At 41.2% G+C, this 12,686-nt stretch overlaps 1 pseudogene; it reads left to right on the top strand.

Annotated features, from left to right (window-relative positions):
* Positions 1–6,498: 6,498 nt before the first annotated feature.
* LOC122799010 lies at positions 6,499–6,599 on the top strand (annotated as a pseudogene).
* The last annotated feature ends 6,087 nt before the right edge of the window (positions 6,600–12,686 follow it).

Raw genomic sequence — 12,686 nt, 5'->3', positions numbered from 1 at the left:
CAATGTTACAATTGCCTCATGTACACAGACAACCCTCTCCTCCTCCCACAAAACACAAATACATGCGAGAGATGCAACTATACGGCCAAAATGGAGGCTGAGCTCTCTCAACATAGGACTGGCAAGACCAGTCAGGAGGAGAAGGTTACCACACACACTATAGACCCAGTCTCACATAGTACCATCACAACCTCAAATCATACACATAAACACACAAAGACATACTCGGCTCTGATCAAAATCTACCAAAACAGCAGAGGCCACCAAAGCAGACACCCAAACAACCACCACCTCAGAACACAACACCTGCAACACATAGACCTCACAGTCAGAGTGTCAAACAGTCACAGCCCTTAAGGCCAAACACAATGCCAGACACACTAGTCATTGGTGACTCCATAGTCAGACACACTGACGTCCCGCTCACCAGACTGAGTAAGGAGAAGGTCACAGTAAGCTGCCTGTCGGGCGCTAGAATCCGCCACATAACGCAAGCACTCAGGTCTCTCAACAGCAGGTACAAATACGACTCAGTCATTGTCCACGCTGGTGTAAACGACCTGAGACGTACCTCCTTGGACTACATGAAAAGAGACATTGAGGAGCTCTCTGATTATGTAGCCCAGGCAGGTATGACCCTGACCTTGAGCAGTATCCTACCTTCACCAAGAATGATGCCACAATACAGAGATAAGATGATCAGCTTTAACAATTGGCTTAAACTCTGGTGTCATTCAAAGGGGATCCAATGTCTGTCTGCCTGGGATGACATGCTGGACAAGCCACGCTGCTTCACAAGGGACGGCTTGCACCTGTCACCCCTGGGATTCCGGATATTGGCAAAGGCTCTTGCCACCCCCATAGTGCCTTTTTTAGGCAAGGCTCAAATTCTAAACCTACCACCCTAGAACACAAAAAGGAAAAAACTAAGGGTAATGCTGCTCAATGCCAGAAGTCTAAATCTCAAAATGCACGCACTCGAGGCCCTTCTCAGTATGGAGAACATCGATGTCTGTGCAGTGACAGAAACCTGGTTCAAGGCTCCTGAGAGCACCCCAGCACTATCAGGTTTTACCTCTTATCATGCGTTCCGGCCCCAAAATCTGGACAATACCAAGAAAGGAGAGGGGGTATCCATATTCATCAAGGACACCCACACCTCAAGACTGGTGGCAACACACGATGCATCGGAGACCATCCAGGTGCAATTAACCATAGGCAAGACTGCTCTGCAAATTGTAGCATGTTACAGGCCACCCTCACAAACTCAGGAACCTCAGATGGCCTTCCTGAAAACACTACAGGGGATAAATGTATCACCAAACACCATCATACTAGGTGACTTCAATTACCCTAATATAGACTGGGAACACTACTCAAGCCCAAACACCCTAGCCCAAAAGTTCCTGGAATTTATAAACTCAAATGCCATGGAACAACTAGTCACCATCCCCACAAGAGGAGAAAACATACTTGATCTCATCATCACGAACATGGGAGCACAATGTTCAACACTGGAAGTATACCCCTCACTGGTGAGATCAGATCACAAACTAATCTCGCTGGAGGTCCTCATCCCACCCCCACCTGAAATAAAAAAGACCACAGTAAAAAACTTCTTGAAAGCCGACTTCACACTTCTAAAGACTAGTGTGGTCTCCTTTAAGGCCCCCGAGCCGGCGGAAAACAGTACTCAAGCCGCTGAATCACTTACAAATGCCTTCTACCAGCACCTGCAGGACTGCATGGATAAGGCAATCCCAAGCAAAACAAAGACTCTTTGTACCAAAGGCAAGCGTCCAGTCTGGTGGACCCCAGCCATAAACAAACTCTACAACAAAAGGAGGAAGCTACTACAAGATAGAGCAAAATCCTTAAAAGGTAAGACACCCTTGATCACTATAAGTAATAAACTAAGAGCTCTCATAAAATCATCCAAAGCAAATTTTGAGAGAAAAATAGCTAAAGACTCAAAAGACAATCATAAGGCCTTCTTTAGCTATGTTAGAAACCTGGGAGGAAACTCCCAGATATGCTCAGAACTAGTTCAAAATGATGTGAAGATTACTGATCCTACAGACATTGCCAACATACTGGCTGACAGGTTCAGTGCAAACTTCTCCCCCCCCCCAAAAGGAGGGATATCTATACCAAGGGATTGCAGCCCGCCAAACATCTCCAACGCCCAAGTGAGAACTGCTCTCTCCAAAGCAAAAAACACAGCATCCATGGGACCTGATGGTGTCCCCGGCTGTGTGCTCCATGAACTCAACGAGGAATTAAACCCACAGCTAGGACAGCTGTTTAATCATAGTCTTACCTCTGGATACATACCCAGGGAGTGGTGCACTGCAACTGTGGTCCCACTTCACAAAGGCGGTGCCTCCACCGACCCTGGAAATTACCGGCCCATTAGCTTGACAAGCCTTATCTGCAAAGCCATGGAGAGGATCATAATGGACCTCATAAATAAAGACATAGGAAATTTGCAGACTTTGGATCCATCCCAGTTTGGCTTTGTCAAAGGCAGATCATGCCTTCTAAACTTGGTTGACTTTTTCGAAACAGTCACCAAAGCCATTGATGAGGGAAAGGCAGTCCATACAGCCTACCTCGATCTGGCGAAGGCCTTTGATACAATACCCCACTCGGGTATCATTGAAAAACTCATCAGCTTAAATGTTAACCCATACATCACAAGATGGGTTGCAAACTGGCTGAGTGACAGAACCCACAGGGTCAGAGTTGCTGGCGCCATGTCAGACTCAAAGCCTGTCACAAGTGGTGTACCACAGGGCTCAGTCCTGGGCCCACTCTTGTTTGGCATCTACTTTTCCAAGTACAAGCAAACACAGGAGGGTTATGGCTGACAAAGTTTGCAGATGACTGCAAACTGGGCCATAGTAGAAAACACATCTGACACAGATATCCTTCAGAAGGGTCTCACAGAAATGGATAACTGGTGCCAGAGCCATGGCCTAAAGTTAAATGCCAAAATGCATAGTCATACCCTTCGGGAAAAACAAGGTTACCCCTAGCTACCAAATAGGTGGCAATCCACTGAGCACAGAAGAAGTCATCAGGGACCTGGGGACCCAGGTTGATAGTAGTCTGTCATTCGACACCCATGTAGCTAAAGTAGTTAGGAAGACCTTCTACATTGCCCACCTTATCATGAAGGGATTCTCATCTAGATCAAGGGAGGTCATAGTCTCCCTATACTCATCACTCATCAGACCAATGATTGAGTACAATGCCCCATTCGGAATGTATCTGACCCGACACTTGCAGCAGCTGGAGAGGCCACAAAAGTTCCTCACCAAAAGGATAAAGGGTCTCAAACATCTGTCCTATGCTGCCCGACTGAAAGAACTCCAGCTCTATTCAGTCGCCACGCTTGCTCAGAGGTGACCTTTGCCTAACATACAAGGCCATGTCAAACCCAGATTTGATGAATATGCTTCACCTCAAAAATCTAGATCCATCAGAGCCACAAGGGCGAGACTTAAACCTCGACACGGCTATTAATAGGACGTGCTGGAGGGATAGATTCATCACCCAAAGACTCCCTATGCTGTGGAATAAAATCCCGGTATATGTGAGGCAGAGCACCTCGCTGGCCTTGTTCAAGAGAAATCTTGACCAATGGATGGGAGATCGCAGATATACCCCAGGGATTACCTCAGTGTCACTGCTCAACAGAGGCACAGCAAAATAATGGGTATAGTTCCCCATACTAAAAGGGTGGCGTAAGCCACAAAACTATGGGCTAGGCTTGTAAATGCCCTCGGGCAGATAGCCTAGTATGAACCTATGAACCTATGAACCTATCCTTTATGAATGGTGTCTGACTATCTTCTTTATCTTTCTTTCTTTGCCTTGCAACATAATATAGTTTCTTTGTGCCCTTTACTGAGTCACTTTCCAGAAATTGGTACAATGCCTCTGATGCCCTATTGTTTGCTATTGCAACTTATTTCTTAGCTTCTTTGTTAGCTAACCAGTAGTCCTTCCTAGCCTGGTCAGTCTTTTCTGTCTCCCACTTCTTCCTGAACCCATTTTTTCTTCTGATGGCTTCCTGGACTTCTGCATTCCACCAACAGCTTTCCTTATGTACCTTATTTCCATACCTGGCTCGGCCACATATTTTTTCTGTAGTCCTAACACATGCTGTTTTTAGGTGCTGCCATTCTTGTTCAACTCCACCTACTTCCTCCTCTTCTTGGGGTGCTAGAGCCTTGATTAATTCCCTGAACTGTTGTACTTTCTCTCCTGTCAACTTCCAGGTCTTCAGCCTGGTCTTTGTTGACCTGAGAGCCTTCTCTGACCACTGCTTGCAGCTGATTGTGGCAACTAGTGGTTTACGTTGTGGGCCGACTGTTTCACTGGGGATGACTTTGCAATCATGGATTCTACCCTGGTGCCTTTTCCTTACTAGGACAAAGTCTATCTGATTTGCATGTTGACTACTCTTGTATATGGTCTTGTGACTGTCTTTCTTTCTGAGCCATGTGTTGGCTACTATCAAGCCATTTGCCAGACAGAAGTCTAGAATGGCTTCTCCTTCTTTATTCTAATTGCCCAACCTATGTTGGCCCAGGCAGTCTTCATAGCCTGTTCTGTCTGTCCCAATATGTGCATTCAAGTCACCCATTATCAACACCAGTTCATGTTGCCCTGCTTTATGTAGTAGGTCCTGCAACTGCTGTCTGAATGCACTCTTTTCCTCACTATCACAACCCTGCTATGGGGCATAGGCTGAGATTATGAATACTGCCCTATCATTACACTGGAGTCTGACTGCCAGAGTCTGTCATTAATTCTGATGATATCCCTCACTGCCTTCTGAAGCTTCTCTCTCACCACAATTCCTACACTATTTCTGTCCCCCTCCTGAATAGTAGAGTCTGGATCCCAAGCCAAGTGACTTTGCTGCACTGCCCTTCCATCTCATCCCTTGGATACATAGGATGTCCAGCCTCCTCCATATCATCATGTCATCCACTTCCATGCTGCGTCCTGTCAGTGAACCTATATTAAGCATAGCAATTCTCAGTTCATGTTTGGCATGTTGGTTGGTTTTACATCCAGCTTTCACTCAACAGAGCCATCCCAGGTAACCCAGGCTGGGCAAATTGACACCGGCCAGCCAGTAGCTTACTGACCCAGGGCTGCTGGGCTTTATGGCAGGCACACACTGGCCAATTGGGGCACATATACCCCTCCTACCAGTAGCACTGGTTCCTGGCATGGGTCAGAGTAGGCCGGGTCCTCAACCCACTTATCACCGGTAACTACCCATGCCTATTTTTGGCGACATTAGTCAACATGACTGAATCACCTAGAGCCATATTTTACACCGAGTGCCTAGCCCTGCCACGGCACGCAGTTTGTGATCCATGTTCTCCTATCTTGAGGATACTGCACACCGCAGTAGATGCCCAGAGGGGTTGGTCTATACAACTTTTCCCCCTATAGAGCACCATGTAGAGTCTGTGCTGCTGCCCACAGCTCCATTCATTGATGAGTTTGAGATGGAAACACTCAGCATGTTTTTCGGACATGGGAGAAACCCCACAGAGACACAGGGAGAACGTGCAAACTCCAAACAGGCATTGGTTGCAGGTCAGGATTGAACCTTGCACCTTGCGCATGGGAGGTGAAGACCTTTACCATTATGCCAACTAAAACCTAAGTTAATCAATACAAAAAAAGCAGTCCCAAAAATATTTAAATAGAAAAGCAGACAAAGCCTATATGGGATATGGAAAATTTCACAATGCAGAAAATAAGATCACAAAGATGGACATAGAACAGAAGATTAGTAAAGTAGAAATAAAAAAAATAGAAGCTGAATTTATGGACTACTTGCAAAGTGAAGGATGTAATGTAGAAAGTCTAACAGAGGTTATACCACAGCATGATGGAACAATGAGTCCCCCAAGTAAGGAGAAAGAGGAGGAGACATCCGAAGAAGAAATGTGGATATGGGAAATAAAAAAGAAATTTAATATGATGCAATATTTATGCAAAAGAGAAAGCTCTCTATAGAAAGGAAAATTGTTACTAAAAACTGGAAATCCCAATCTACTCCTGCCTTTAAAGTTGTATTTATTCATCTTGTGAAATACATTTGTAAAAATGAGATTGTTACTATAAAAGCAAGGACTAACAGCATAACTCATCATTTAATTGGTTGGACAAAATTGTCTAATCTGTTAGAGAAATATTACCTGTTCTCCTATGTATATTGTTTTTTTTTTATTGTTATGGACATTGTATATGGTTTATTTGTTTTTTCTTGTTACTCTACTGTTAAGCTATTGTGCTATAAAATGAATAAAAACATTTTGAAAAAAAGTAGCTTAATCATTGGCATAATGGTTAAGGTGTTTACTTCATAGGTAAGAGGTACATGGTTTGATCTTTATCAAGGAAAATTAGGTAGGCTTAAAATGGCCCACAATGGCAGCTTACCAATAATTGTTATTGTGCTTTCTTTGGCCGTAAATATACTAAAAAATTAAAATGATACAAAGAATATTAGCAGGGACCAGAGCAAGGATGACATGCAAATTCAGGAAGCATTCCATATTTCCCCTGTACTCTTCCATCATCAGGCCAATAACAGAGTGCAGTGCTCCCTTTGGTATGTTCCTTTCCAAACACCTACAGCAATTGGAGGGACCACAAAGGTTCCTTTCAAAGAAAATTCAGGGTCTTCAAGATCTGTCTTATGTTGACAGATTGAAATAATTGTCACTTTACTTTGTGTCATCCAGACTGCTCAGAGGTGACCTGTGCCTTGCATATAGAGCAATCTCTGACCCAGCTTTAATGGAAATGCTGCACATTCACAAGTCAAATGGCACATGGGTCACTTGCTCAAAGGACCTTAATCTGGTATATGACATCAACAGAACTTGCTGGAGAGACAGATTTGTTTCACAGAGGTTGCCCCACTTTTGGAAAAAACTTTCTATTCATGTTAAACAAAGCCCCTTGTTGGCCCTATTTAAGCATAATTTAGATGATTGGATAGGTAACCAGAAATTCACCTGGGAGTTCCATCTGTGTCCCTCTTGGGTAGGGGCAATAGGTGCTGATTTTAGTGTCTGCTTGAACCAGGCACCTTTGAGAACATGGGTTGAACTTGCCTAGGTATGTAAGGCCCTGGGGCCGTTAGCCTAGTAACCTCCTATGATCCTGTTATCCTATGATCCTATAACCACATTGATTAAACACAGGTCCAAAATAAATCACATGACACAACGGAAGAAATGAAAAATAAACTCATTTTACAATTTTCATAAATTTCTAACTAAATTGTATCTCAGAGACACAAGCAACAATGGCATAAATTATTTAAAAATCTCCTTGACTTTTAAATGTACCAGCCATTTTAGAAGAGTACTGTGTGAAATTCCATGAAGTTATAATAAACATTTCTTCTTGTTGCTCAAAGCTTCTTCTCTTATAATCTGTCATAAAATTCTACCCAGAGTTACCCAGTGCTCAAGCACCAAATGACACAGCCATTTTAGAACAAAGTTGAATAATATCATTGTATCATTTGGTATTAATTGTTCACTATAAACAAAGACATATGACACAAGCTTGGGTGTTCCCAGTTTCATCAGCATTATTTAAGACAATAAATGTGCAGAAGTGAGTTACACACTAATACTCTGAAAATTACTAAGGTGCTGTGCCATTTATTTAAATAAACATCTATCATTTTCAAAAGTAAATTAATTAATCTTTTTATATGGGGTAGAACACTATTAATACATATTTTACATATACATTTGTCCTATTAATTTTATTGTCAGGCATCACTTTACATAGTTAATACTTTTAATGGTATTTCATCATCATAGCACAATATGTGCTTTATTAGAATATTACCGTAACATTTTAGTCCTTTATTTGACTCAGGAGCTCTCCAGGGATCTAGATGACATCTCCAACAATTTTTCATACCTTGAATATTGTGAAGATAACAGTTCTTCTTTAGCTTCAGTTAATGTGTTTGTAGATGGAGATTCATTTACAGTTTCTCTGAACAATTAATCATGATGCTGTAATCTTGCTACATGCTCAACTAGTGACTCTTGGAATACCTCTTTTGATAGTTATCTGTTCCATTCTTTTTCAGTTTTTCTTGATGCTTCAGCAAATTCTGAAGTATCATCAACTTGTAGTTGTAGTAGCTGAGGCATATTAATTTCAAGCAAATGTCTTATGTTTCGATTGAACAGCTGTTCCCCTATGATTTGAACAAAAAAATTACCTCAGATGATCACTTTTTACTACATCTGTTTCTGGGTACTTTTCATCAGAGCTCTGCTGAGTTCTCACTTCATCCCCTTCCTCTAAAGAAGAATAGTTGTCATAGTAAAAATTCTGTCTTAAGTGGTTTTGTTTCAGTCTGTCTTGTACCTGATATAGACTCGGGCATCAACTATAATGCAGATAAAGGAAACCTTCATTTTAATCTATGGCTCATGAGTAGCTGAGTATGTTGTTTCTCAGTCTATTCAGAAAATGTATGATCTTACAGCCATGCCTGTCTTTGGTCTCACTTCATACTAGCAAATTATCAATTATATTCAAAACACTGACTACAGATAAGACAGTTGTATTAACAGCAAGTGGGTGAATTCAGAAGAAACTGAGAATTGAGATAGAAGGGAAAATAGTGGAATGGGTTAACAGCTTCGGGTATCTAGGAGGGGTGGTTGGAGATAAGGGATGTCTGAATGAGGAGGTCAAAGCTAGAACCATAAGGGCTGCAGCTAACTGGCACAGAGTGTCAGGGGTAAGGTATGACAGAAGAATGCCAAAACATCTGTAAAGTAAGGTGTACAAAACAGTGGTGCTACCAGTACTACTGTATGGTATGGAAACCTGGGCAGTAAAGGCAGAGCAGATGAGGAAGCTAGAGGTGATGGAAATGAAGTGCCTGAGAAGGGTAGTAGGATGCACACTGTAGGATAGATGAAGAAATGAGGACATAAGAGCAGAAGCCAAAGTAGATCCAATTGCAGAAAAGGTGAAAGAGAACAGATTACGGTGGTTCGCGCACATGTGCAGGAAAGCAGAAAATAATCTAGTGAAGAAGATTTGTGACAGACAGGAAAAGGGCAAGAGGAAACAGAGGCATCCAGCAAAGAGGTGGATGGACTGTGTGAGAGAAATTATGTGACAGTCAAGCATGAATGTTGAAGAAGGTAGGACAGGAGCATGGAATAGGGAAAGATGGCGACAAGTGACATGACACCCCAGCTCCCTGTAGAAAAATGGGAAAAAGGAGGTTGATGATGATGATGTATTCAAAATACTGAAAGTGTAAGAGGAACAGATAAAAGAGCCATAAGAATAATAATAAACATGGCATGTATATGATGTGCATGGAGTGTAATTATAAACATGATGAAACAAAATGGCCTGGTTTTACTCACTTGTGTAGAAGTTGTGATTACTATTTTATAGTAATGAAACATGTAACTCAATAAATCAGTCTTTGGCTCATTTCTTTCACTCATTAACACAAGCATCAAAACTCTTTGTTGGATTTTGTGTTCTTGTGAAGAGTAACTGGTGAATAAATGTCAGATTTCAAGTAAGTTCCTAGTAATCCTTAAATTTCTACCTCATCACTGTTAATATTGTCTCTTTCTCATTCATGAAACTAATAAGTATGGTACAATTTCAAGGGCTTCTTTCTCTGTTACATGAAGAAGAGTACTACACTGTACCTTTTCAGGCTTCTTCCATATTCTGCTTGCAGTCAGGAATACATTGAATTGTTGTACATAAATTATCTTGCAAGTTGTCCTGAAACAAAATGCTTCATGGCATTTGCAGTTGCAGCAGTCTCACATAAAAGATGAAACTACTGGATAAACTTCAGTTCTGAAATACTTATGATGTCATGTAATGTTTAGTATTCATCACGCACAACAAACAAAAAGGCAAGATATGAGCTTGCGAGGTGCCAGCTTCATCAGCTTTACTTAGAGACTGTGCAGTAGTGAGGCAGCCCTACATCACAGAAAGATATAGCCCTGAGCATGGCTTAGACAACACAGAATTGACTAGTGACCAACAAACTGGAGGAGATCACAAGGCAGGGTTAGAGTCAGTAATGCAGCTACGATGAGGCAAAGGGGGCAGCTGCTCCAGGTCCAAGCTTTTGACGGGAAATCAGTACCATAAAAGAACTGATTGTTGGTCCCAGGAACTCAATGGTTCAGTCATTGACAGGGTGTGACTGTAGAGTTTGTAGTTATTTAACTCATTCACACCAATGGAGACCAGGAAGTTTCCACTGTAACTTCCAATGGGCAGAGCCTAAGCCTTTTGACATAATTAAATTATGTTCTCACATTTCAAACAAATGTTCATATCTCTAAAACCACAGAGGTTACTAAAGAAGTATAAATGGCAAAATCTTCAGCACAAACTGCTTTTATAGTGGTATTATTCTTTAGGTTCTAGGTCTTAAACCATAGTTTATAAATCACAGTATACACAGTAACTATTACATTTGTAATATTTTGTAAATACCTTACAATATCTCAACAACCCCTCTAGTTACACACATACCGTCAGCAGCGATTTATTCATCTAGCTTAGAGCTTTCATATGATGCTAAGGAGTTCTGACTGTGTTACTTGGTTGCTGAAATATTTAGAAAAATGTGAAAATGTTACCTATATAAATTAATATAATAAAAACAACAGTTAATGTCTATTTACCTGCACTAGACAGAGGTCAAAATTTAATGTAGTTGAGTTTGCCATTGTGTAAGCTTTAAGATGAAATCTTTTAAAACCTTGTACATAGCATGGTTCTGAAATTATTGATGCAAATATGAACAAGCAGTATTTGATGCCTAGAGGCATCAGTAGGAGTTAACTGCAGATGCACCTGGAGGTGTCACTCAGATGTAATGAGCAAAGCAACCACTGTTGACATTGTTGCTGCTTAAATGAATTGCTTTTATTGTGTACTTATTACTGAGTGTAGCAAAAAGATACTATAGCTCTGTTACAGTTTTTGAAATGTGTGGAGAACTTTTTCTTTGTCCTCTACTCATCTTCACATGTTAGTTTATGTCCTCAACTTCAGAGGACCATTTTACCTTTTTCTTTTATTGGGTGGAACTTCCCAGGGTAGAAATTGACCTAGCTGCAGCACTGGTGAGAGTGACTGGCTAGTGTAGTTCTCCATCTTAGTGGAGAGGGAGATAGCTCAGATAAGTGCAATTCCAACACCTGCTGAAGAGAAGGGTACATGGAATTCAGCATACTGGACCAGGACCATGTACCTGATTCTGCTAAGCTATACCTGTAGAGTAACCTTAATGGATTATGTGCAAAATACATCCTCTCACAGGGGAAGACATAGTAGCTCCACACATCTTTTAGCATGTATGCCAGCCACTGGGGAGAAATTACAACCAGAAAACAGAAACATTCCTCATGGCTACCTCAGTGATTGCTATGTTATGACTAGCTTTGCCCCGGTGATGGGTAGTGAGTGGATACTGTAGAGGTGGGGAGTTAGATGGTCAGCAGGTATGGAACCAGTAAAAGTATAAAAAAAAGAAAACAGTGCAATAGTGACAAGAAAGCAGATCACTTGATTCATACATTGATAATCTGAAGATTACTAAGATATCCATGCCTTACAGGGACATGCCTATATATTACTCTCATCTTGAATCCTCCATCTGCTTGAAACTTGATTTTTCTCCTAATCAATCTGCCATTAAGTCTAACCCAGTACTTAAGTACCAAACTCAAGTACTATCCTTAGCACATGCTGACCCAGACTTCAGAATTGTCCTCTGATTAACTTCCACACCCACCTTAATTTATAGGTTCACCGATACCAGCTGTAAATCATATTTAAAAATTTCCTTAAAATTATTGAAAAAAATGAAATAAAAAGGTAAAACTTTTTCTTCACACAATGCCACCATTTATAAATATCTAACGTAGGACAAACACTTAAAAAACACAAACCACACCACCTCTCAGAAAAAAACCTAATCACAGCAAGTCACAAAAACAATGTGAAAAATTAAACAATACACCATAACTAATTAAAACACTCAAAATTCAATAAGAAATCCCATCTCAAATAGTAGAGCATGTACTTACCTCAAGTAATCCAGTATTTCTGCACCATGACTTGTATAAGTAATGCATTCCACTACAATGGCAACAATTGAATCCAAAACCACAAAGAGAAAATAAGACACATGGCTGATTACTTGATATTTCCACACAGGAATCATAGGAATCATAGAAAGATCAAGGCTACTGAATCTTGCAATCATTACTCCATGCCAGTTCCCACCCTAGACTGCACCACCCTCTTCACAGTGAGGACTAGACCAGTTATGCCTGGGGTGAATTTATAAATACTTATCCAGTTCTCTAGATCAAACTTTATAGTTCACCACATTGCTTTACTGGAGGGTGGAGTCAGTTCCAAGGTGAGTGAAGCACTGAGAGACAAAACTGACTCTCCATTTTGAAAAATTCAAACAAAACAGCTTCAGGGTTAGGAGCCTCTTCAGATTCAAATAGCAACTCAAAAACAAACAGAATGAGGCTCGCTACAGCACGAAATCCACCAAGAACAATTTAATAACTGCAGTAACCAAAGTA

The sequence above is a fragment of the Protopterus annectens genome, chromosome 3.part1 (assembly GCF_019279795.1).
Source record: "Protopterus annectens isolate FY-2018-M chromosome 3.part1, PAN1.0, whole genome shotgun sequence".
Classification (NCBI taxonomy): Eukaryota; Metazoa; Chordata; order Ceratodontiformes; family Protopteridae; genus Protopterus; species Protopterus annectens.
This window is presented reverse-complemented; position numbering and strand designations above follow the sequence as displayed.